Raw genomic sequence first — 26,878 nt, 5'->3', positions numbered from 1 at the left:
ATATTTTATGACCGGTCATAATATGTTCTATATTGATTATGAATTTTAAATTTCTTCTTAGTTTTGAATAGTTATGTACATTTCAAAACATTCTTTTAAAACTCTGATAAAATAGGTGAAGAAAAAATTCCGAAATATAAATTTTGAAATTCAGAATAAATTGGAACTCGGAATGGTTTGTGGAGAAATTTTAATTATATTTTGATTAATGAAAACTTATTTGGAATAAGTACCAGGAAAACAATCACTAACTTTACTATAAACTACAGTTAGTTATATTGAAAAACCGTACTCAATAAGGAAAGATAATTTTATGATCTTGTGATAAGAGATAATTAGTATCAATAATAATAACCATAGTGACAGGAAAAAAATTATATTAAAATATGGATTAGTAATGTTTTTGAGTTTTAAATGTTGGTAATTATTCCGAGGAAACGAGAAACTCACGATTGGGCTTATAATCATAGCGCTAATTGTAAATGAATTCGTGTCTGAAGACGCAAGACCTCTCTGAATGCTGTTCGTATTCAGAGAAATGTTTGCCATATGGTTCCGAGCTAAATTATACAGCTTCGTAACTTTAGTACCGTGTGGGTTTAAGTAGGAATGTACAACAACAAGGGTAATTAACATTCCAAGTGCTCAACACAGATAATTTAGTGTGACGCACAGAACGTTGCAAATTTTCATCAAATCGTGGTTTGCTTGGAATTCTTAACTGCATCTGCGAGTCTTGCACAACATTATGCCTAGAACAAGAGACGATAGAACATGTCTTACGTCTTCATCATAACTGTTACATCTACCACTTGCGTGGGTAAATTCAGTGTTCAGTAGCGTATGTTTTAACTTGGCTTGTTTGTATTATTTTATTACATTATAATATGACAAGCGTAAGTAATGACTTTGTGATTGAAGACGGCGTTATGTTCCGTCGGACCCCGGCCACTTAGTCACTCGTAATGAGTGCACCTCTGTACATAGTATTGTACATTGTGCCACTGTCACTCTATGACACAGTACATGAGGGTAGGCCACCAAAGGGGAACAGAGAGGTAGGACTTGAACTGAGAAGAATTCAATCCGGCATCGGAATTTGAATCCGGTGTGGCTTAGTAGATAAAGCGTCAGCACGTACAGCTGGAAACTCGAGTTCGAATCCCGGTACCGGAGAGAATTTTTCTCCGTTTTTCCCATTCTTCACGATTGGCTTGTTTGACTAAGGAATCCATGCATTCATCTAGAGCTAAAATTTTTATCTAGTCTCAGGTACTAACATACGTATGTAAACATAGTATATAGAAAAATATAATGAAATATGTACCGGTAATTAAACATGTGAATTCGTAAAAGGAAAATATGTATTTTATTAAGCAACATTTACCACGTTTTTCAATGATATGGCATTGATATTGATTATTTACCCATTTTTTCACAGTATATATTCATTTTACTTATGGTTTTATTTACAGCGACTCATCTAAAGACATTTCTCATTCGTCACCTGAATGCAAGAACTAGATAACTCGAAATTTGCGTTTTTTATTTATCTCTGTTATAGCATAGCAAAAATCGCACAGAATGTAGTCCAAGAACTAGGTAACTGATCGAAAGATACCAGCGAAATCTATTTTCCAATGTAATAAATAGGTAAAAGAAAACGAGACATATTCCCTAGTGCAATAAATGAGTAAATAGGCAATATCTCAAAATAGGAAAAATTGAGTTACCTAGTTCTTGCATTTAGGTGACGTTATAATTTCTTACACTTTCGAATAGTGATTTTATGAAACATTTTTTTTTTCTTTGGTAAGCTTGATATTTCCAACTTTACTATCTACTGTCAGTTGTCAAGGAGTTGTCGATCACAACCCACAATTTTAACTTCATAACCTGCAAAGACACAACTGGTGTCATAGCGGGGGAGAACCCAAATGTTAACTTACTATCAGACTTTCAGACTTTAACCTTAAACTACTTGTATGAAACTAAAATCCTTTTGAGACATTACAGGACAAGAAAGCAGGTCGTAAGCTAATTGGAGAAGTATGTTAGGGCAGAGGATGGTTTCCAATACAGTATGAAAGACCATTTTTCCTTATCTATTTTCAGAAATCTTAGGAAAATCTATCCCAAGGTCCATTGTGAGTAGACTTGAGTGGGGGAGGAGGAGTAGGTGGCATGTATTTGCGTTTCTCTGAACCCAAATACAGTTTCTTATACTATAGGAAAAAAATTAGGCTCCTAAATGGATTTTACCCTTTTCTGTGCATTGGCACATTTCTTTTGGCCAGGTTCGATCCCGGGCCAGGTCGATGGCATTTAAGTGTGCTTAAATGCGACAGGCTCATGTCGGTAGATTTACTGGCATGTAAAAGAACTCCTGCGGGACAAAATTCCGGCACATCCGGCGACGCTGATATAACCTCTGCAGTTGCGAGCGTCGTTAAATAAAACATACATTTTCTTTTGGCAGCAATATGCACCAAAACCATGGTTAATAATTCAACAGATTTGCTGTTATATTTCGTTCCGTAATGTCTGACAGGTGAAGTAAACATTGCCATCACAGAGAGAGAGAGAGAGAGAAATGGACAATTATTGTTATTGAACCAATGGCAGACGTCTCATTCCACTCTTATCTTGAAGTGGGCGTTGTGAAGGGTTCTAAATTCCAGACAATAATCTTTTCCTTATAATGTGGCTATCTCGAGTAAGGCTATTTTTCGTTAATTAATTCATTTACAAACCATTTCAGTTGTCTCGGATGATACATTTTTACTATTTTCAAACTCTATATATTTAAAATGAAATTACTTTTGTCAACTTTTATTATTAAAATCAATTTAGAAGATCAGTATCATTTTACAAAAAAAAATATTATTGATGCAGAAAATAAAGAAAAGGTTCTCCGCCTCATGCAAAAAGGATTCATTCTCATAGTGTCCATGTCAAAATTATGCAAATCTCATGGCATCCAGTTAGTTCACAAAAACATAATCGGTAAATATTTTACAGCTGTTTGTTCTATGTCACGGATGTTACACAGATTTTGTCACGAATGTTACAGATGAGTTAATGTCCTTCATATTTCCAGTTTCAAAAGAACTGTGACATTTCTGAGTCAAAATATTCACTTGAACTGTAAGATTAATATTGTTAATAACCCAAACTACTGAAAATAAATGGCAGAAAAAATATAGTATAGAATAAAAAATTCCTTGATCCTGCAGCTCTAAATTAACAGTGCATACTCTCAAAATATTTCATCAACAATAGCTCCTTGAAAAATATACATTAACAGCTGATCTCTGTATGAATAAGTGCTACAAACTTGAGGGAAACAAAAAGTATCTCTTACCTAGCCAAGACCATTTAGATTCAATATTCTTAAAACTTGTAAAATATTTTCCTTTTGAAAATAAAACATTAGAATATTTAAATTTAGAGTCTTATCTATGTCTTACACTAAGAATTAACAGATATATATGTAACAGATAGATCAACGCTATATTAAAATCGGCAGCACTTTGAAGAGAACAACCGCCAGGATCGCCACCCGCCCGCCGTAAACGAACACGAGATGGCAGTACAGTCGCTAATGCAATTCAAATGGGAATTATGACGTGACTCCTTATGTAACAACTAGATGGCAGCGTAGTGAACCTGACAAAAGTTAACGTCAAAGCCTATAAGGCCGACCTATCTGGGATATATATGATCTAGGCCAAGACCACATAGATTCAATGTCCATAAAACTTGTAAAATATTTTTCTTTTTATTGTATGTATTTATTTACACTGCAAGTGGGCAAGCACCCGGTGGCAGTGGTATATACAATATAAACAATGCCTACATAATAAAATGATAAGCAATACACAATAAAATTTTACCTACATAATAAAATGATAAGCAATACACAATAAAATTTACAATACACAATACAATTTTATACACAATACAATAAGAATAAACAATACAATTTAACACAATAATAATAATAATAATAATAATAATAATAATAATAATAATAAAACATAAATAAAATACCTAATTTTACAATACAACCTACATAATTATGTATAGGTCCTACATAAGTTTCAATAGTCTTTCACTTTACTCTCATCTCATTCCCTGTAGTGGCACTATGACGCATTTCACTGACACTTTAGCACACATTTCACTGACACTCTGTAACACATTTCACTGACACTATAGAACACATTTCATTGACGCTATAAATTATCACTGATCGGAACTGTTCACTGCACTGTAAAACCATAACTTCACTGACTCACCTCGCTTCACTGATACAACAGTTCAAATAAGTCAAATAATTACATCCTTATGCATACTTATAAACAGAATTACATTTAAACTAAACATTTCTAGTCTAAGGCCCTCTTACACGCTATATTTAAATAATTTACAATTCAAACCAAGGAAGGAAACTCGTCAGGCTAGATAAATACATGTCACCTTAAAAAATTAAATATTGAAAATAAAACATTAGAATAGGGTAAACTAGGGTCTGTTGGACAGTCGGGCATGTTGGACACTCCGTACTTTAACGTGTTACCACGCCACTTGTGGGCACCACATTCTGCTAGAAGTCAATGACGGAAGTAGCCCCACTCGTGGCTACTTCCGTCATTGACTTATAGCTGAATGTGGTGCCCACAAGTGGCGTGGTAACACGTAAAGTGTCCAACATGCCCGACTGTTCAACAGACCCTAGTTTACCCTATTTAATTTTATAACCTTATCTATGCATTACACTAATAATAAACAAAATATTTTTCTGAAAAAAAAAAATGTTTAATTGGAATTCCCATTGGAATGGTTGATTACGTAACATTTCGTGCTTTCATAAACTATATTGAAGATTAGTAAATAAAATTGAATCAGTGCCAGGAAATTGCAAAAATATCACGATTGTAAATATGGAGAAATATTTGAAAAAAAATTGTTATATGTAGTAGTTCAAAATTATTTTTAAAATCTATTAAAGATAATCCTAAATATGGCCTGTTGGTCATATACAGCGTCGACTTTCCACATCGAAGACACGGGATTACATCTGAAGAGTATAAATTAAGTTTAAACAATAATACTAGTCAGCATAGGTTCATCTAGTAAGAGAGGTATGCCAAGAGAACACTATAACAAAATACTTTATCAGAATAGCGCCATAAAAATGTAAGAATAGTAGATCTATAACAGATATGAAAAGTTGGCATAAGAATTGGCATGGAAAACAGAAATAATAACATGATGTCAATCATTATAAATTATTCAATACCGTACTCTTCTTAAACTTCTAATCGAGTATCTACACTTGCTGTGGAACATACTGTAACATGGTATTTGCCTTATGAGGGAGTAATGGAAAGACTGCGTACTAAATTCCTCAACGCCAAGAATTTTACGAGAGAGGGCATCAGAGAAGTTGTTTAAAAGTTCAAGAGCGGCTGTGTCCCGGTCATGAACCTGTCGCAGCATCCCATCTCGTCAAATTTATTCTCTGCGTGCATATTCGTTGTCGCATCTTTTTATCATAAATAAATTCTTGGAAGACGGCGTCTTGAGTGTTCAGAGAACGTCAAACTAATGCCGTGATAAACAAATTACGTACATAAATATCTGCATACGAAGCGACGACAGCATTAAGCTCTTCATTAGACTCTGTAAACGAATATTTTATACAGATTCACACCCACTTCTAACAGTAAATGAACAGAGAGAACATTTTGATTATTCTATTTCACGTCTAATGGACATAGGTTGTTTAATGCTTGAGAGGTTCGGAAGTAAAACATGGTAAGTGATGTTTCAGTGTTTTGAAGTTATTAGGTAGGTAACAATTTGTATAATTACCAGGAAAGTAGAATCTGTATATTTCTGCCATCTGTTAAGATGTTGAAAAACTAATTACTGCATTAGACGCAGAATGTAAGATGCCATATTTTACGCTACATATCTCATTTCTGACCAAAATGTCAGTTTTACGCCCGATTTCCTCATTTCATATATACTACGTGAAATGTTGCTATAAATTACTCCAAGAGTGATTTAATCGATGAAATAAAGGATTCTGAGCGAAGGGAATCCAGGCTGGACGCAGTCCTATGAAATATATGACAGACATGAGACGAGATTTCTCCAAATAGTCTACCTCCGTATTTATTGACACTTGTATTATACTATTTCGTGACGAAGGTAAGATGTGAATACTGGGTAGGCTGAAAAAAATCTGCTTTCTTGTATCTTTTTATACAGTAGGCCTACATATTTCTCGCTCTTCTATCAAAATTTTTGTGGACACAGACCCCACAAGATGATGATGACTACTCATTTTCACCCCAAAACAGAATAGAGATATAAAAATATAACTTATTTGTCTCAGAGCACTCTGTTAGCCAAGGATATTTCTTATACTATGACAATTGAAACTTTATACTTGTCTTCTTCCATCCGCTATTATAATATGTAGATGTAGTGTCGATCTCCTGTCTTTGTAAGCCTGTTTTGTTTTATACGTCCAACTTAGAAACGGTTTCTCTTTTAATTCTACAAATAATGATCTCAGTATTCTCTCATTATGAGCCATTTTACACAACATTAACATGTAACACACGTATGCACTTTTGATTAAACGAACACTCATCAACGTAGCGTATTCCCACAACACCTATATAGCGCGGCATATTAATGTGAAGATGAAGCTAGCCGCCGCGTTTCGTACCGAGAAGTAGCGAATCCCTACCCCCTTCTCGGTGCCCCCTCAAGCTTGCGAGTCAAGGTCGTAGCCATGACTTTAGAGGTTTTACTCCACAAGCCTCGCGGCTCGCACTGTTCTCTCCATACTGGAATGACTACCGACAATGAACTTAATAAATATATGGAAGGATCGGAGTGCAACCAAGTATTACTATACATCGTAACAATGTATTGATCTGCTGTTACTAGAAATAATAACTCAAATTTTTTGGATAGACTAAGCCTAAAAAAAAACTCTAAAGGGCTTCGCCACTGACACTGTTGCCCCATTATCGCCATATCAAGTCGCCCTCTGTAATGCATACTGTGTCAACATACAAAACATACATCTTCGGGTCCACACCTGTGGAGTAACAGTTAGCGCGTCTGGCCGCGAAACCAGGTAGCTCGGGTTCGATTCCCGATCGGGGCAAGTTACCAGGTTGAGGTTTTTCCGGTGTTTTCCCTCAACCCAACATGAGCAAATGCTGGATACCTTTCGGTGCTGGACTCCGGACTCATTTCACGGTATTATCACCTTCACTTCATTCAGACGCTAAATAACCTAAGATGTTGATAAAAATCGTAAAATAACCTACTAAAAATAGATTTTCGGATCGTGAGTCGCGCATGATATCATTATTCCACACCCACAAATAATGCGAGACGTGACAGAGAGATAGTCATTTTACATTTTAAACTGGTCTGAAATATACTAACGTAGTAAGAATAAAACAATGCTATATTACACAATCTAGAGTAAACCGTACTTCATGAAGCAGATCCAAACTCTTCCAGAGACTCAAGCCATATGACGTAACTCCCACAGAATATGAAGTGGAGTCACGGTGTTTGAAATAATATTTTTCTTACTTAGGTGTAGTTATCTTGTTCTCCAGCCATCATCCCATCATTTTTCATAAATTATAAAAATAAAATTCACTCAAGTATAATCCAGATTCACTTTACATTGCGTACTTTTTGGTAAGGGCCACGACGATGAAGTGATTTGTTAGTCTCGTCGTGTTAATTTTACAGCGAAACACTTGAGTAAATGATAAGAATAAATTTAAAGGGCCTTGAAAATGAAAACAAACAATAAAGGAAACACCCCATATCAGTGACGTAGACTCATCAAGCTGAAGCACCTCCCTTCCCCCAATTTTTTCAAGAAATATTTTAAAATTATATTAGATTTAGGCAAATTTACCAAGCGATGCTGTCAAAACTTGGCCAAAATTTAAATTCCTGACTGAGTCACTGCCTTATAATGAAGAGAATGAGTCTACCTAAACAGGAATACTCAAGGTTAACCTGAGTCGTTTTTAGGTCCGTTTTACTATTGGACGAAACATACTGCGTACCGGAATGTAAATATAACTTAAGTTCTTGATCTAATATAAACAATATCATCTTCAGTAGTTCCTAAATTGCTTGTGCATATAATATAGAGCCATAAAGCGGGGCGTAGCAAATAGATGGATTAAAACTGTGACCCCAAAGTAATCTTCCAATCTGGCAACTCTAATATTAGTTCATTCATCGTTGACTTAGTCACATGCATGTGTGAATCATCCGAGTTGTGAACGAACCCGATGCTATGAGTGACTCACTAACCACCAGGAATATGATACTGTAAGCTGTCATTTATATTTCCGGTAATGTTGCTTTATAAATAAAAAAAATCCCAATTATTTTATTGAGTTACTGGTATGTAATGAATTAAATGTATGAAGGACTGTCTTAGGAAGACATGATATTTCAGTAAAACATGTAGGCCCTATGAATTACATTGTATAATTCCAATACAACAAAAACTATGAAACACACATATCGATGGCCCAGAATCAGAATGTTCCAAATCCATTTACTATTTTTTTCCTAACATTCATAGCTTCATGAAACAATTTGGAATAGCTTCATAGCAACCTTATGGAGATGAATATTTGTAATTTTGTTCGATTCATATATGCAGACAAGAACTGGAACACAATGAAACACACATTTCTTTCTTATAAAAATTGGCCTTAGAACAGTCTGATTCTCAGCCATCGATATGTAAGTATATGAAGAGCACTGGGTAGTCTCGTTTGACTGTTTTTACAGGATACCAAGTTAAAAGTTTGAGAACCATTAGGCTATATTCTGTTGTTTTTTTAGTTATCATTTTTCTTCAAATTTTTTTTTGCACTAATGAAGTTGTTATTTGTTGTTTAGTCAACTATCCGGAGACAGGTCTGAACTCACAAGTGATACCAACAAGGCACTACTTGTGAGGCAATTACAAGGAGACAATTGTTCTTCCTCTGACACATAGGCTATCAGGTTGTTATTCTGTAAGTTAAAACCACACAAATCTATACACTAACTGAGCCATTACATGACATCTGAAACAGAAAAACGGTAATTTTGGACTTAGCACGTTCGTATTTTTATACGTAAATTACTTTAAGCTGAAAATTAAGAAGGTTCTAAGTGACAGTTCATTAAAATAAATAATACTTTTGTTCAGAAAAATTTTGTAATTATGTCACGTCACAAGACGTGACTGAAGCAAATCTGAAATATGATACAGTATTTCTCATTAGACTATATCAAGTGAACAATAACTTTGTGAATCTAATAGTGCATCTCGTATGTGGCACATCATATTAAAACCCATAAATCTTTTCAAGGTTACTTTTCATACTTGCTTCAACGACTGTTGGGACTTCTGCGGATTGGTAAGTACAATAATTGAACAACATTATTCTTTCGCATATCTCACTGTTTCAGTCATTTCCACACTTCTTTACTGCAGCAGAATGATTCTTATAGGCAACTCAATTGTTTGAAGGGACATTGCAACATATCGACATTAAACATTTATATCGAAAATAATTATGTATACTTGATTCAGGTTCTGAAGGAGGCTGTTCATTGCTGTATTTTCCATGTAAAGGGTGGACTTCCATATGTTTTTTCATTGCACAGTGTTCCTGAACTACTATTCGTTTTATATCTTAAATTTCCATAGTACATAATTTCCAGTAAAATGTTTTTCCATTTGTTACTATGATTACCACCAAATTCTTGAAGTATTGCATTCAATTTCGTGTGATTGAGATTCAACTTCTATCACGTATAAAACCGCTCATTAAACTGCTTCTCTACTATGCATATTATTGTAATGTAGTGACTCAAGTCATCCACCCATAGTTGCGGATATACTGTGAGTTGTTTATATGAACAGAGTATAGCATGCTAGTGCAATAGATCTATATGCCTGGTGCACTCAAACTGAAAACAGTGTTTTGGTACGAACTTCCTAACAGTGCTAATAAGCCAGGTTTTTTTTTTTCGGATAGCCTATAGGTATATATTATAACATCTTATATTGGAACTACTCACCCACAGAGTTTGTTCAAGTATTCTACATACATACATGCATACATACATACATACATACATACATACTGTACGTACATACATACATACATACATACATACATACATACATACATACAAGACTCAAATTTTCACAACAGAATAACAGACCTACATACGCCTAGAGAGTGACAGAAACGAGACATAATGTGTTATATTGTAAACATACAGGTAGCAAGGCATGTAGTATTACCTTTATTGTAATGGGACATGCCGTTCAACTAATATTAAAAAAATACATACATACATACATACATACATACATACATACATACATACATACATACATACTGTACGTACGTACGTACGTACATACATACATACATACATACATACATACATACATACATACATACATACATACATACATACATACATACAAGACTCAAATTTTCACAACAGAATAACAGACCTACATACGCCTAGAGAGTGACAGAAACGAGACATAATGTGTTATATTGTAAACATACAGGTAGCAAGGCATGAAGTATTACCTTTATTGTAATGGGACATGCCGTTCAACTAATATTAAAAAATACATACATACATACATACATACATACATACATACATACATACATACATACTGTACGTACGTACGTACGTACATACATACATACATACATACATACATACAAGACTCAAATTTTCACAACAGAATAACAGACCTACATACGCCTAGAGAGTGACAGAAACAAGACATAATGTGTTATATTGTAAACATACAGGTAGCAAGGCATGAAGTATTACCTTTATTGTAATGGGACATGCCGTTCAACTAATATTAAAAAATACATACATACATACATACATACATACATACATACATACATACATACATACATACATACATACATACATACATACATACATACATACATACATACATACATACATACATACATACATACATACATACATACATACATACATACATACACGTTCCACTTTCTTATATAGTAAATACTGAGTACAACACATTTCATTCCGGTCATCATGCAGAAAGGTTCAATTTCATATGTAAACTTTGCAAAGCAAACAAAATCATGACTTCAAGATGTAACACTAGAGAGAGAGAGAAAAAAAAGAATACAGTGAGTTCATGTTTGATTTTTTTTCTTTTGCAAGATTAATGCAGTGGAATTCTTTCATAATCGGTGAGGTCATCGGGAATGGTTATGTCATTACGTTACTGAATCACATCAAGAGAGAAACAGAGCTGTTCTTCGAAGGTTGCGTGACTTGACCGGAAACTTGATCACTACGTATATTCCAGAAAATTGCGTATTGCATTGATGCAGGAACGCGACTTCATCATATCAGGTATTACGCTTCAAGAAAAGTAACTGCTTTTTTTAAAACCGAAAGCGTGTCCTTTCTGGTGCCTCTGAAAATGTCTAGAATACATTCCCCAAGTTTCAATCGAGGTTTCAAAAACAAAATACAGAAGTTACTTTTATAAAGTCAGAAAAGGCTTTCACAGAGTTTTAAAGTAACTTTTTTCTATTCTCACCTCTGTTTATTCTCTCTCTGTCCTATTTCTCTTTAAAATTTAAAACCATGGAGGCTCGTGGCGATGCTTGCTCAGGTCAGCGGTGGCCCTGGTTATAACATTGCTACATATTCACATTTAATGACACTACTTGGTTATGTTAGTAATGATAACTCATTATCATGACGCAGATCATCATTTAAGACGGTACAGACAAAAACAAATCCCACTGGATACATTTCAATTTCTGTAGTACAGAAGCGTTCGTTAATATTCTCCAGAGAAATATAAGTCGTTTCCCAAGGACTTCAGGAAATATGGCGTGGTATAGATCATTGACTGTAGTACTTACAGTTAGCAATGTGGCATCTTGGTTAATTTAATTGTAGTCTTTTTAATATACTTACTTCAAAAGCAACGAAAGAACAAGAACATGTAACATTTGCATACTTCAATTTCAAACACCAACAATATTTCCGACATAACGAACTGAGTGAACAATTGTATAATACAAATATTAATAACAGTCACTCTTCTTCGCTTGGCATCTCGACAGTGAGGCTCTGCACTACTCCAACCACCCGATTGTCGTCTAAATTTTCACCTTAAAAAGTGCATTGTTATTATCGTTTTTATAGTCTAGTGTAAAATAATGTAGGGTAAAGTTGCCTAATTCCGTGATACCCCTAATCCCATGATACTTTTCTTAAATTGAATGTCAGTCAAAGCTTTGCCTTTCGACTATAGTGTCAGACATTGTAATCGAAAGAGTGCATCTTTCACCTACTTTGAGACATCGGTGAACTTTTTTTAGCAAGATATCGAATCCCGTGACATTCAATGAAAAAAAAAAACGTATCACGGAATTAGACAACTTTACCCTATAGTTCGCTGAAAAAACTACTAAATGAAATGTCAAAAAGCATTCTGCGTTTCTCACTTTAAAAAAATTGATATGAAATCTGATCTGTAAAAATCCGTAGATTCAGTTGAAATATCCGTGTATCTGCAGATGCCGACAAAATTCCTCAGAGTTGGCAAGGCTGTTAGTTCAGAAGGTTACAACCCAGATTTCTTCAATATTTTATCATGGGTAAGGTTATCGGCGCAAATAACCAACTGTCAAATGTATTGTGACAATGGCTTGTGTATAAATACAAAGCGGGAGTGGTAACCGATGCCGTGTATTCTTCCCGTACTAGTTTATTTCTCTCGGATAATAGTTCACTTCCCCTGACGTCCTTTAGGTTTCGGCCTCAGAAGGTACTGCCCGTGTCTCACTTCCTGAGCTGTTTCTTTGCGGCGCGAGACGCATGTGCCTACTACCCTACGTTAAACACATCGGACTTTCAGGATTCCTTTCTTCACCTATGCAGCAAGATGAACCATGGACAAGCTAATGTATAGGCTGTCCCCTCACAAAACAAATTATGTCCTTCTCATCAATTCCTGTAACTAAACACTAATACCAGTGGTAGACTACAGTCTCTACTCGAGATTATCGACCTCGCTCACTTCCTAATTGATTAATTTACAATGGAACTTTCACACAATTACGACCTAGACCACACCGGACGAAGGTGAAGTGCAGTGGAGCGATTATTCCAAACAAGTGACTACCAGCGACCGTAACATGAAATCGGTGATCCAAAACAAGGAAACAACACATTCAATCCGGATAAACCTATTCCTAATATCGCAAAAGCGGTAATTTACAAACTGTTACATTTAAACTGTAGCTTTAATAGGACGAGGAAACAACGGTGACTAATTCCAAGGGGATTTCAGTTGCTGATGAAAATAATATGAAATAGAATATTTTCAGAGTTTGGATCTGCCTTCGTCTTCAGATGAGAGAAAATAAAAGAAAAAGAATATATATCTACGTATAGATACCTAGTTTTCACAAACTACAGATTCGTGAAATACGAGTTTTCAAGCAGATAAAAGCAAACATTTTTTTTTACAAACCACAGATACGCGAAATATGTGTTTCCAGCTGGTAAAAGCAAAAATATTATGTTTCAAAATCTTCCAGGTCAAAATATCTTAAGTTTAAACTCACGAAATAACGTTACATTTTTATTTCTGAAACGAATTTATTTGAAATTATTTCAAGAGATTTTTAATTTTTTTTTTAAGAAAGTTTAATTTAAAGTGCCCAAAGTTTGATACTTATGCACAACATTTCAAATTTAATATTAAAACAATAATTCAATACAGAATTTTTAATTCGAATATTCAAACTTTACTTCGAGTGATTTTATTTTTGAATGTGAAATACAAATAACTTGAATGTTTTATGGTGCCTATTTAGGCTACATTATTCACACATAGGTTGGGAGACTGTAGGCTAATACAAATTTCTCTACACAACAGGCAAGTGCAGATAGAAAAATAAGTATTGTTAAAAGCAGAAACAACCTTAAAATTCAATTTATGATACAGACTCCTAGTCTTTGTATAAATGTTCAGTAATGTTTTTTGCACGACTAGAATCATAAAGTTATATTTTAGCATCATTTTTGTGCGAAATAACGCAGGAATTTAATATATATATATATATATATATATAACCTACCGAAGTATAAGATTTTTATTCACCGTAATGTAGGATCCATACTTATGTGGTGTACTTAGTTGAGCCATTAGACATGCCCAAAGCAATGTGATTTTGAACAGATTGTTAACAATACCAGGACAGTGAGTTTCGGTTTCTTCAAGGAGTGTTTTAATATTTAAGTAACTTTTACAGTAATATACCATTTACGTTTGTTCGATATGTGTTTTAAGATTTAACAGATTTTACTATCATATTCAGGTTTTTATGAGTCAGAGAAAATAGAAGCAGAGAAACTGGAACCAAACCGTTAGCAAGAGCTATTTTCCTATATTCCCTCATGATGGAGCAGTTAACTTAGATCCGAAGCATTGGATGCTTCTATGATGTGGTGCAAGAACCAACATATGTCTTTATCAAATCATAATTGTTCTTTGATTACGTAAAAAATGTCATTTGATGGCTAGGCCTATTTGTTGTAATTTAATGGAGAGTTTTCATTACATCATGAAAAGTATAAAATTATTTGTTTAATGACTGAACATACTTTTACAGTGCTTGAACATAATCACAAGAAATATGTTTCACACAACAAGTTAAATTTCATACTGTGTCAGCGTCATTTTATTACAAGGTCGGTATTAGGCAGTAGGTCTCTCTATAATAAAGATAGCATTATTATAATTCGAACGTGAAGCAGCACCAAGCACAGAGATTATATTAAAGAAGGGGTAGGAGGACTATGACTTATGTCGAAGTAGATTTTGTTACTCTGACAGTGTAAAATTAGAGAAAGGAAAACGATTATGGATAAAAATACTCAAATCTAAATAGGTCATTTTTTATTTCAAGGGGTGGGGGGGGGAGGTTCACACCCGGTAATCCCGCATTGTATACATCCCTTCCCAGTGTGAACATGCGAACTTTAGATCTAATGGTAAACATGCTAGCCACTAGGCCACCTAGAAGGATAATGAAAAAAGTGATATTTTAATTTAATGAGAATTCAGATTCTGACGTGTGGATGGCGCAGTATGTGTGCGTTATTCTTTGTCGTGATGGACGTTTCTCAACAGCATGCGCACTTCAAGCTCAAGGTTCGACGATCCTCCCATTCACTTCCTAATAAATAGCATTAGACCTGCTCAACCTTGCAGGAATTTCCGCATCTGACTCACGAACCCTACAATTACTTACTGATGCCTGCCTTAATGCCATTTTCATTGCATTTCTCGGAATATTTGCAATTCGAAAACAGTGAAATGTCATCATTGTAGCTTACAATACTCGTGTAGCTACTCCAGTTCGTTACTAGACTTTAATTTGTGTATCTGTCATTACTGATAACAGCTTTTAGAAACATTACAGTGCGTGTTTCTACATGGCTGCACGCTTAAAATGCACGTATTAGTCTCTGAAAGGAAAAACTCGATAGCAGGCCATCGCTGACGGCTTCTGAACAATACAGATAGGAGGAATAATGAATGGACAAATTGGCTTTGAGATAGATTTTTCTTTAGCATTTAGAGTTTTCCTGCATGTTAAAATCATGCCATTATTGCGTCATTATCGCTTATATATTATATTATGCCCTTAGAATAGGCTTCGTATTTGGAAAAAGTGATATGATACAAATAATTATCAGTATTATTTGAGAGAATATGACAAAATAGACATAGTTACTGTGCAATGTTTAAACTACGCAACGCCTTGCAAGCAGGTCGCGTACCGCCAACGACAATCCCTTCCCCAAGCTATGTAATTCTCCATAGAAAATGAGAAAGATTGGATATTTACTAATGTATTAGCACCTGCCTACTTTATATGACTATTACACTTTTACTACTTTATACTACTTTTGCCCGATAAAACGGTACGGAACGACATGCTTCAACCGATCATGGCTGCTTATCCTACAAATGTTATCACCTCTCTAGCATTTGTTTTTTATTATCTCCCTAGCATTTGTTTCTTTGTTTGCCAACATTGCACAGTGGGATCTAAAAGTCGCTCCGCAGCTCTTTTACTTCTAGTAACCCTAGATACAAACTTGTAGAAAGTTGGCACTGCCCCATTCATTCCAGTTTGACAACCTCACACCCCCAGTCCATCATAAGCTTAGCGGCCAGTGCTGCCACTTGAATTCTCTACCAAATAGACATGACTTCTCTGCATAGTGGATTCTCGGCTACACAAGCACTGCGGAGAGACTTCTCGATCGCACTATACTTTCAATAATTGTTATACATTTTAAAGTGATTTATGTTTATTTCATCATCATTAATTAAAACTTTTCTATCATTTATCTTGTTTATGATATATTTGTCAACCAACTTTTCAACTTACAGTTATGGTGGATCATAAAATTTCTGCTTTTAGATCCACCAGGCCTTTAATATATACCACACTTTTCTATTAATATATTAATTTCTCAAGTATTTCCGGATTACTTCCTATTCTTCCCTATCTATCCTATTGTATTGTCTTTCTCATACCTAGACTGTCTCCCTTCCATTTCTCGCTTTCCTATTAAATATTGCGTATTCCCTTCCTTAATAATTTATATTATTTATTTATTTTATTCTCTATTCTCAAATCTACCTACTCTTAATCATTTATTGATAAACAAATTGGTGTAGAGCACTGTTTATCTGAAACTGAATCGTAACACGTAGACCTTTCTTACAAGTGTATGATGCAGATTTATCTCATTAGAAAAATATATGCCGCATCTTTTTTTGGTCTGAGGGAGGATTTTCATTACCAAAGATATCTTTCCGGAATGGTATTACAAACTTAACAGATGGACTCAGAAATAAAGAGAAGCTCTAGAGTAACCATTGATGATGATTACAAAACAAGTAAATAAGACATAGGAATAGTAGCTAAACTCTACTGTGACTGGATTGCAGACAAACCACAACGCGAAAACCCGGCTCTCGGTCGATTCGTTCATAGATACTACTTACTCAGAGAGCTTGCCATCAATGATACGTTGAGGAATATCAGTAATTTGACACATCTCATCCTAATACAGTAATATAATTAGTAACATTTTTAAACGTACGCTGTTAAAACAGCATTTTCTCCTCGAAATTAAGAAAGTAAATGCTGAAACTGTCTGCCTTGTTGATTCAAGCATTTGTCGCATCAGTTTAAGAGTGATTCACCATTATTCGCTGCAGTTTCCATTGAGATACAGAAGCGATGTTTTTTCTCAATGTTATTTTTCAGTTCTTCCAAAGCTATGTGGAATATTTTTGTACACTTTGTCTTTTAGAGTTCCCCAGAGATAAAAGTTAAGGAAACGGGAAAAAGTATGCTTCCTTTCTAACAGGTCTCTGCGACAACACATACAGTCGACTATTCTGAGGTTTAAATTTATACAATATACAATGATATAATTATAAGTAGGAATGTCTAACCCTCTTCATCCACCTACCAAATTCATTGTGAATTATTTTTGAGAAACTTTAAAATATAAAAAGTACAAAAATAATCTAAATATCCTGGAAGAATTGAAAAAGCATCGCCTTCATTTCTCGAAGAAAACTGCAGCTAGTGATTAGTCACTTTTTAAACAAACGCACAAATTTTTGGTAAAAGAAGACAGGAAACTTAACCATTTTCTTTCTTAATTTGAGCGAATAAATTATGTTTTAACTGCTTATATTGGTAATATTTTACATTAATAAATTAGTGTGTCGGATTACCGATATTGTGCTGGTAATACCAATAGCAAGCTAAGTCGATTAATAGGCGGTGTCTGCGAGTGACTCGGTGGAGAGCGGGGACGCTGCGTAGCGGTTTCTCTACAATCTATTCACACAGCATACACCATACCATTCAACAGTAGATATTATTAAAAATATGTAATCGCATATTATGTAAACTGAAAGGAAGCGGTTTTTATAAACATTTATACTTGCAGATGAATACATTCCACAAACACTATTTCGCAATTGAAACATAACTGAAAGACTGGATTTCAAAATATAAAATAATAAATGAAGATTATGGAATTCCGTGAAATATAAATTAATTACAAATCATAGAATTGAATAAAGATGTTTCAAATTTTTAGTTAGTTTTTTGCTACAGTAGGCAAAGTTTATGTTAATGATAATTTAGAAAAAAAAAATAAATCCTATGTGTGCTATATTAAATTCATATTTTTATATATTATACTAAATAGGCCTACTCTTAACTAAATTCTTTCAAGAACTAAATGATGCATCATCTCAACACCACTGGGGAAACAAAAAAATTAAACATTCCTGATGGTCCTAAAAGATCAGCAGTCGCCATATTTCGCCTCTCTGCCGGACATGATATACTGGGAAAAAAACCTAAATCGCATTGGGATAATGCAATCCCCAAACTGTATGCTCTACAATATCACCATCATCACCTGGGAAAGTGTCCAGCCCTTCACTCCTCCTCTGAAGTTGACTGTTACTGGGAATCCAGGATAAAGATGTGTTATTTCAGTTAGCTAAAATTTTCCTATTACTATTTTTGTTGTTTGTTTGTAGTCAGTCAATGACTCAATTGGTCATGTACTAGCAATTTGCAAAATAAAAATATACTAATTAAAACGCCAAATTAAATTTCCATAACACGATGGCATTATTCCTACATCCCTACGGAAGCGAAGCATTGACAGCGGATATGAGATCTTTAAGATCTAAAACTGGGGATTGCAAGAAAAGAAAGTTAGGAAATTAAGATAAAGAAAACAAACTTTAAAAATTTAACTTAGGTAGTAAAGTAATTACAAAGACAATAGTTCAACCACGTACAAGAAGATACCAGATGATAAACAACATTAAGATGTAGGGATCGTGTGCGGAGACCAAGAGGAAGGTGGAAAATAGGAAAGATTGGGGTAACTGGGTTTGCAGTGAAAGACCTAACCTTGGGTAGAAAACTATGAGTAAATGAAAGTATAAGTATAATGGGAGCTCTAATAAGTAGAGCCCTAAAGTTCAGGCATTTATTTTGAAAAAAAAAAAATCAGGTTAAAAGGCACTTTAAATGTGCTAAATAGGCAGTAAAAAATAAAAAAAATTAGGGAAAATAAGACAAACATTTTATACAATGAAAAATTTGATTTTTAATTTTATTGATCATCATAGCGGTTCCAAACTCAACACACTAGCAGATCTCTACATTCATGCTTATTCTTCCGTCTGATAAAATATTTTTGGCAATAGAAAATGACTTCTGCAGTTCCATTGATCTAATTGGCATTTTTTTATTTTTCCCACGCTATTAACAGCATAGGATTTTTATTTATTAATTTTTTTTGTAATCTCTTACGCTATTAACACTATGGGATTTCTCCCTTGAAAGCCCTTGTAAGATCGTAAAATTGTAAACTTGAAGGCTTACTAGATTTTCCGTCAGTTATCCTTTTCAATGGCTAGAGTAGCAGTGTTGTGTTGGCAAGTTTGTGACAATTCCCTCGGTTTTTCTTGCTGTTATTCAGACGGAAGGAGAGCGGTAGAATTGAAGGGTTCAGAGCCAAAGTGGGCCAAGCGCCATTTATTAAAAATGGAGAAAGCAAGAGTTAAAGTCAAGTGAATACTACGGTTTAATGAAGATTAGCACATAATTTAGTTTTAATGTGCACACTTTATATTACTTGCTGTATTCTTCATTAAATTAAGGTGTTCACTTAATTTGAACTCTTGTTTTCTCCGTTTTTAATATATGGTGCTTGGCCCACTATGGCTCAGAACCCTTAAATTGGTTCCGATTTAAAGAATAAGGATCTAAGCTTACCTCCACTTTCATGTGACTAAATTTAATACGTGTTTAGTGAATAATAAATATAGCTAATTGCAATAATGTGATCTAAAATCACAATTTAGTTACATAGGCATAAGTTCGTAGGGTAATAGGCCTATTTTTACCAAAAAATTTCATCTTTTTTCACAAAAAATATAAAATCATAATTTTATTACATCGGACATTTTAATTGTGCCTTATTCAAGTATTTTTTGAAGACAATTTCATACAGAAAAAGCAAAAAAGCCAAATTATAAAACTAACGAAACTGTGAAAAAGACATGGAAACAGTTTTCCTTTAACAAAAGTTCAGTATCTGCAACCAATAAAACAGGCATTTTGCTTAACTTCCGGGATCTTAGATCAAAAGGAAAAGTGATGTGGGATAACAGAAAATGTCGCTCGAAAAATTCTAGCGGCACAGGACATTAAATTATAAGACTGGAGAAGACAAATAGTGATGACTATTAGTAATATGCCATAACATGAAAGAGGACATCTACTAGATCAAAAACGAAAATCATATCTTGGTCAATCATCAAAATGGACCAAGACACTATTCTGGAAAAATCCAGTAAAAATTCTGGTAGCCTACGTAAAGCGGTCAGGAACAACTTTCCTTGTAATGACACCATTATTTCAGTATTATCGTATTAGTACATGTCGTTGAATGTCATGCAGTTGAAAATTGGCATTAAAAATTAACCATTCTGGAAGAAAGTTACATTCCAATGTCTGTGTCACGTCTATTTAAACTTTCTGTACCTTTTAAATTAAACACGATTTAATTTGGGCAGACAGAACTCTGTGAATCAGCTATCGCACATAATTACATTATTAATCACTTTGAGTAAGGCTATTTGTTCAGGGAGATAATAAAATTCAGAACTGGAGCATCTGAAATGCAGGTATTTGACAAAAAGAAGAGACAAAAATACATTCTTAAATCCTGTTACACTTATAATTTGTCTCTGAATAATTGTCAAGTCTTTAGGGAGGGGGGAACTTATCCTAAAAAGAAAATAAAATAAAATTTGTAGTCGTGCGAGTTTTGATCTTCAAAGAAACCTGGGTTTTTTCCTTGGCACAAGATATTGGGCATCATGACAGTTAATTAGTTTTTTTTTTCTTTTTCAAAATACTGTGACTTGTGTTCACTTGCATTACAGTATACAAGAAAGTTCTTATTCAGTGATATACGAAAATGTGGCACAGATAAAAGTAGCTCGCCTCCTGTTTGAATGCGAATGCGATATTTTCATTGCTTGAAATTCCATTATCGTAGGCTCTCACGCACCGGAAAAAATTCGTACGTCTAAGGTCTCTAAGCCATTTTTTTCATTGTGATTATAACATAAAATTATTATTAATACTAATGGGAGAAAGAATCGACAGTACGACAAATCTGATATCTAAAAAAATAATTTAACTGGATTCAACTACACGTATTTTTATTACGGCTGGAGCGACTGCTTTTCACGCTAATAACGCCGGGTGCGAATCCCGATGGGTCTAGGTGGAAATTGTGGTGGACAATGACTGTATTTGGTGACAAATTTTCGCAGGGTACTCCCGTTTGTAATAATAATAATAATAATAATAATAATAATAATAATAATAATAATAATAATCCGCAGATTCATTGCCGCCCTCACATAAGCCCGCCGTCGGTCCCTATCCTGAGCAAGATTCATCCAATCTCTACCATCATATCCCACCTCCCTCAAATCCATTTCAATATTATCCTCCCATCTACGTCTCGGCCTCCCAAAGGTCATTGACCTCCCAACTAACACACTATATTATGCATTTCTGGACTCAGCCATACGTGCTACATGACTTGCCCATCTCGAAGTCTGGATTTAATGTTACTACTACTACTACTACTACTACTACTACTACTACTACTACTACTAGTACTACTACTAATAATAATAATAATCATCATCATAATCATCATCATCATCATAATCATCATCATCATCATCATCATCTGATGATCAACTCTAAGCCACCGGCGTAGCTCAGTCGGCTAAGGCACTTGCCTGCCGATACGGAGTTGCGCTCGGGCGCGGTTTCGATTCCCGCTTGGGCTGATTACGTGGTTGGGTTTTTTCCGAGGTTTTCCCCAACCGTAAGGCGAATGTCATGCAATCTATGGCGAATCCTCGGCCTCATCTCGCTATCACTAATCCTATCGACGTTAAATAACCGAGTTGTTGATACAACGTCGTTAAATAACAAAGTAAAAACAAAAGAGATCGACACCCATAATGCACCCAGGGCAACTCGATGGCGGCAAATAGCTAGGTCTATGACGCGTTGTAAAGGGGGCGCTTGGATGAATTAAAACAAAGTACCAGCCATTATATTTACATTTTAAAAAGCCATCGCTACTATTTTACAATTCCTTGGAAATAGATGAAATAATTACAGTTAATACGACAATGCCTAGAGAAAAAAATCCCAAACAACGTTCTTGTCCAGCACAAATTTCATTTGAACTTGTCAACCTACGACTCTAGTCGTTCCATAGCAGTTTACGGAAGATCATTTTGGTGGCCTCTACTTTTTTAACTCTTCAGTGGAATATTTTTCTGAAAATTTCTTACACAAATATTATTGAAATCTCATTACCACGTTAAAGTTAAAAAAAATGTTATTGTATTACTTTTAAGGTTACACCTCTAACCACGTTCCAGCTTTTGGCATAGAGCACACTGATATTTTAACTCAGTTTGCCGGCATGTAAAAGCGCAGTGCCCTCAATTTTCTCACCCCCTTTAACCTCTGACCTTTTCCGAAATGGCCTGTCTCACCCTGCATTGGAAATGTCACTCACCGAACTGTTGTCGATTCTTCTCGAGAAGAGACGATCCTTAGCCTGTCCGATCCCAACACTGATTGTGGTTAACTTGTGTTACAAGCCCATTATAAAGTCGACTCCACTCATTTCAAAGAACTCAGATGACGAAAGATATTCTACTCCGACCGTGAACTTCCTGTAATGCCGATCAAAGTGCGAACAGCTGTGACTCACGAACTGTGTGGGTGAGTGTGTGTAGCAGGGGCAGCTGTCCTTGTCCGGACATCGATAGCAATTAATGTACGTTAAACGCCAGCACATGTGAAAATGAAATCAGACGTCCCAAGTCCAATAAATATTCATAACGAAAATGGGAATGAGCGTTGGTTAAACTAAGTACTGTTGCAGTTCCAAATAAATAAATGGAATATGTATTATATGTCTTTTTCGTGTTAAATTTTACATAATAACATAATAGACAACATAATAAGAAAGGCAAAACATAATCACAAAAAGCATAAGAATACAACACAAACACAATAACACAAACAATACATCACACTAACATACGAAAACAAAAACACACACAAGATTGCAGCCTCATTCAAGAAATTAAATTACAACATCGCATACAGAACAAATAATACTCTACAAAAGCATCTAAACACACAAACAACACAAAGAAACAAATACAACCACACAGGCGTATATAAACTCAAATGCAACACCTGCAACAACTTCTACATAGGACAAACAGGCAGATCATTTCAAACACTTTACAAAGACCACATCACAGCCATAACAAAACTATAAAACAATTCCACATATGTAGAACACATCACTAGGGGGCGGATGTTGATGAAAAGTCATCTTATTTTTCACATTAGGACGATGCCTACTGTATTAATAGGCCTATATAAATCTTTCTATGTTAATATCAGCGTAAAAATATCATTTATCATATTCCATTTTTTGCATTTTTGACGCTTTTGAACTAATAGATCATTATATATACATATATATTTTTTTTTTTCGGAATTTCTTGGCCATTTTTCATACTGTACTTTGAAGAACTTCTAGATCATTTGGAATGCATTTTACTTTCTTTTCTATCTCTAGATCTGTTAAATCATTTTCTAAGTAAATAGGACAGTAGTAATTACCTACTGAATAAGTGAATAACAATGAAGTTTGAGTTTTATAGTTTCGAACAGACTCTAAAGTCCATTCGTCATTCCACTGAAGGCTTCACTTCACACAACGGAAATAATATAAAATGCTTAAAAGCTTAGTTTAAGTTAGGGGGGGAGGGTGTTTAACCGCTACCGTCTTTAGAATTTATGTTTGGAAGGGGGGAAACTTTCACCGTGTCCTGGACAGGACGTGGTTTGGAAGGGATGTCTACTGTAGTAGACGGCATTTTTAACACAAAGATTGCAAGAATGCACGCTGCGCCCACAATTTGTTTTGTCATTCACACTCCCTCATCTGGAAGATCTGGTAACAAAAGTGAAGCGCGGAAGGAGGAAGAGACAGAGAATGAAGGCACTGACATGGATCGCCCTCATTAAACCCTAATTAAAATCTATAGTTTTTCCTTAAAACCTTCATTTTGTTGCATGTTCTTTTCCTTTATCTTAGCTAAATTCCAGAAAGTTGCCTCCTCTCTCTGAGATTTACAGGACAGTCATTGAAACAAGGTGATTAATTTTTACAAAGTTGTGGTGCAAATACGGTTGAGTAATATTTAAATGTCATTTTCTTTTAATTTCATATCATTTTTCCATTAGTTTAAGGGCATTTTAATGATCATTTGAAGTAGATTTTTAGGTCATCCACATCCGCCCCCTACACATCACAAATGCTAACCACACCTACAGAGACATAAACACAGACATGGAAATCCTACATATTCAACGAAAAAGCCAGAAACTTAACACAATAGAACAATACAAAATATATAGACACACAAAAACATATCCAAATGAAATCCTCAACACACAGCTCAATTTTAGAACACACACACACACACACACTCTTTGACTCCACATTACACTACATAAACACACCCCCACAGGGAACACAAACAAAAGGCGTCAAGACCAGCACCAATCACTTCTGAAGGTAGCCCATAACAGGCTGAAACATGTACACCAGGTACTGTAAAATTTAACACGAGAAAGACATATAATACATATTCCAAATTGATAATATAAGTGTTAAAAGTTGTGTAATCAAGATGTATATAATAAATGGAAATAGTGATGAAATATAGGCCTATATGTTGAATATTAAGTATGAGTATGCGATAAGGAAAACAGAAGTTAGTAGTTTCTTTTAAGCTTTGTTGAACGGATTTCATTCATATCCACAAGAGTCAATTCACTGGGATATGATATAAAATTAATAGATCGTTGTTTGAAATGGAAACCATAAAATGGCAAATTACTCGACATAGGCTGATGTTTTTTAACGTTGAACGTTTATGTGCTTGATATCTGAGAAATATGTTAATATGGTGAAGTCATTAATTACAGTAGACCTTGGATGACTGAAATTTATAGGTAATGTGTTTAAAACAAAGTAGATTCGAATCCAGCCAGCCGTGACAAAACATAAACGGAAAACAATTGGGGGTAATTATTAATTTCGGGGAATATGGAGATAGAAATAGTTAATTTTACATAGCATAATTCTGAACTAATTAACTGTGGTATTAATTTCCAAATGAATCTGTAATGACATGCGGGGAGTAGAAACACAGAACTGAAAAGAAATATCAAAATTTTATTTCAAAACCACAAACACTTTTAACCCTAACCATGCTCACAATAACAATCAAGAATAGCATAAACGTTCACAGAATTATAAGGATTCGATCAACCTTCTCTCACTTCTTACATAAGACGAAATGATGAACAAAATGAGTGGACTGCATATTATTATTATTATTATTATTATTATTATTATTATTATTATTATTATTTTTTTTTTTTTTTTTTTTTTTTTTTTTTTTTTTTTTTTTTTTTCCCCGAGCCCAAAGCTTCGCAGAATTAATATTGCATGCGCTTTATATGCGCTTTTCGTTGCGAATTTTAAAAGTTTCAGACACTCTCAAGTCAAGATAGTAGTCACAACTCTGAGTGAAGAATGCCTCATTGTTTTAAGATTATTTGCATTATTATGCATGAGTGAACACTTAAGGGGACCCAGACGTGAATTTTTCATATTTTCAACATATATACTTTTCTTTTCTTCTCTCCCTGGAAATATGAAAGATATGTGCATGAAAATTTTCTTATATGACCTATTTAGCATGAATGAGGGAATAAATATTGAAACGTACATTGAAATTGGTTAAATATTTTGATCACAATTGTTGTTGTTTAGTCAACTGTCCGAAGACAGGTCTGAACCTCACAAGTGATACCAACAAGGCACCACTTACAATGCAACTAGGCCAGTAGATAATGAGCCAATTCCTTTCCCCCTCTATTGCATACATCACTGACTTGCTATATATTACACTAATCAAACATCAGATGTACGAAAACGGCAAAAAAATTAATATTATATAATTTTCAAATGTGATGCAAAATTGTATAGCTGTAGCTCCATGGGTGTCTGAGATAATGATACTTCAATATAATGTTATAATTTTCTTATAATTTTTTTTCCACAATTAAGATTTTTATTGCTAAAAGCTATTTAACGAATTTCAATGTACTTTTCCATACGCTTTCACGTCTGGATCCCCTTAAGAAAAGTATAATATATTTTAACATTTATGTCACTTTTAAATATCGATTTTCATAGATGTAAAATATTATAAATGCTCCCAGTTTCGTTAAACTTGTGTCAGTGTGGTCAGTGTGGCGGGGGGTGATTTTTAAATGCCTTCTATGATCTTTGAGGTGCTTCGTGACGTTAATTGTCTCAACCTACATGATGGCGTTTAAGTGTCCCCCACAGGTGTAAATATTCAGTGGTGTTGCGTCTGGCGATCGTGATGGCCATTCAACAGAACATCGGCGACGTA

General features: G+C 34.6%; 1 protein-coding gene across 1 annotated transcript in view; it reads right to left on the bottom strand.

Moving 5' to 3' along the window:
- LOC138697548 (apolipoprotein D-like) overlaps positions 1-22,998 on the bottom strand; it is a 43,796-nt gene extending 20,798 nt beyond the window's left edge. The window contains exon 1 of the mRNA XM_069822885.1: positions 22,876-22,998. The gene's annotated coding sequence lies outside the window, so the exon portion shown is untranslated. The remainder of the gene's footprint in view (positions 1-22,875) is intronic.
- Positions 22,999-26,878: the final 3,880 nt, after the last annotated feature.

This window comes from Periplaneta americana, chromosome 1 (genome assembly GCF_040183065.1).
Source record: "Periplaneta americana isolate PAMFEO1 chromosome 1, P.americana_PAMFEO1_priV1, whole genome shotgun sequence".
In the NCBI taxonomy this organism is placed as follows: domain Eukaryota; kingdom Metazoa; phylum Arthropoda; class Insecta; order Blattodea; family Blattidae; genus Periplaneta; species Periplaneta americana.
Note: the sequence above shows the minus strand (reverse complement) of the source record. Positions and strands in the feature narration are given on the sequence as shown.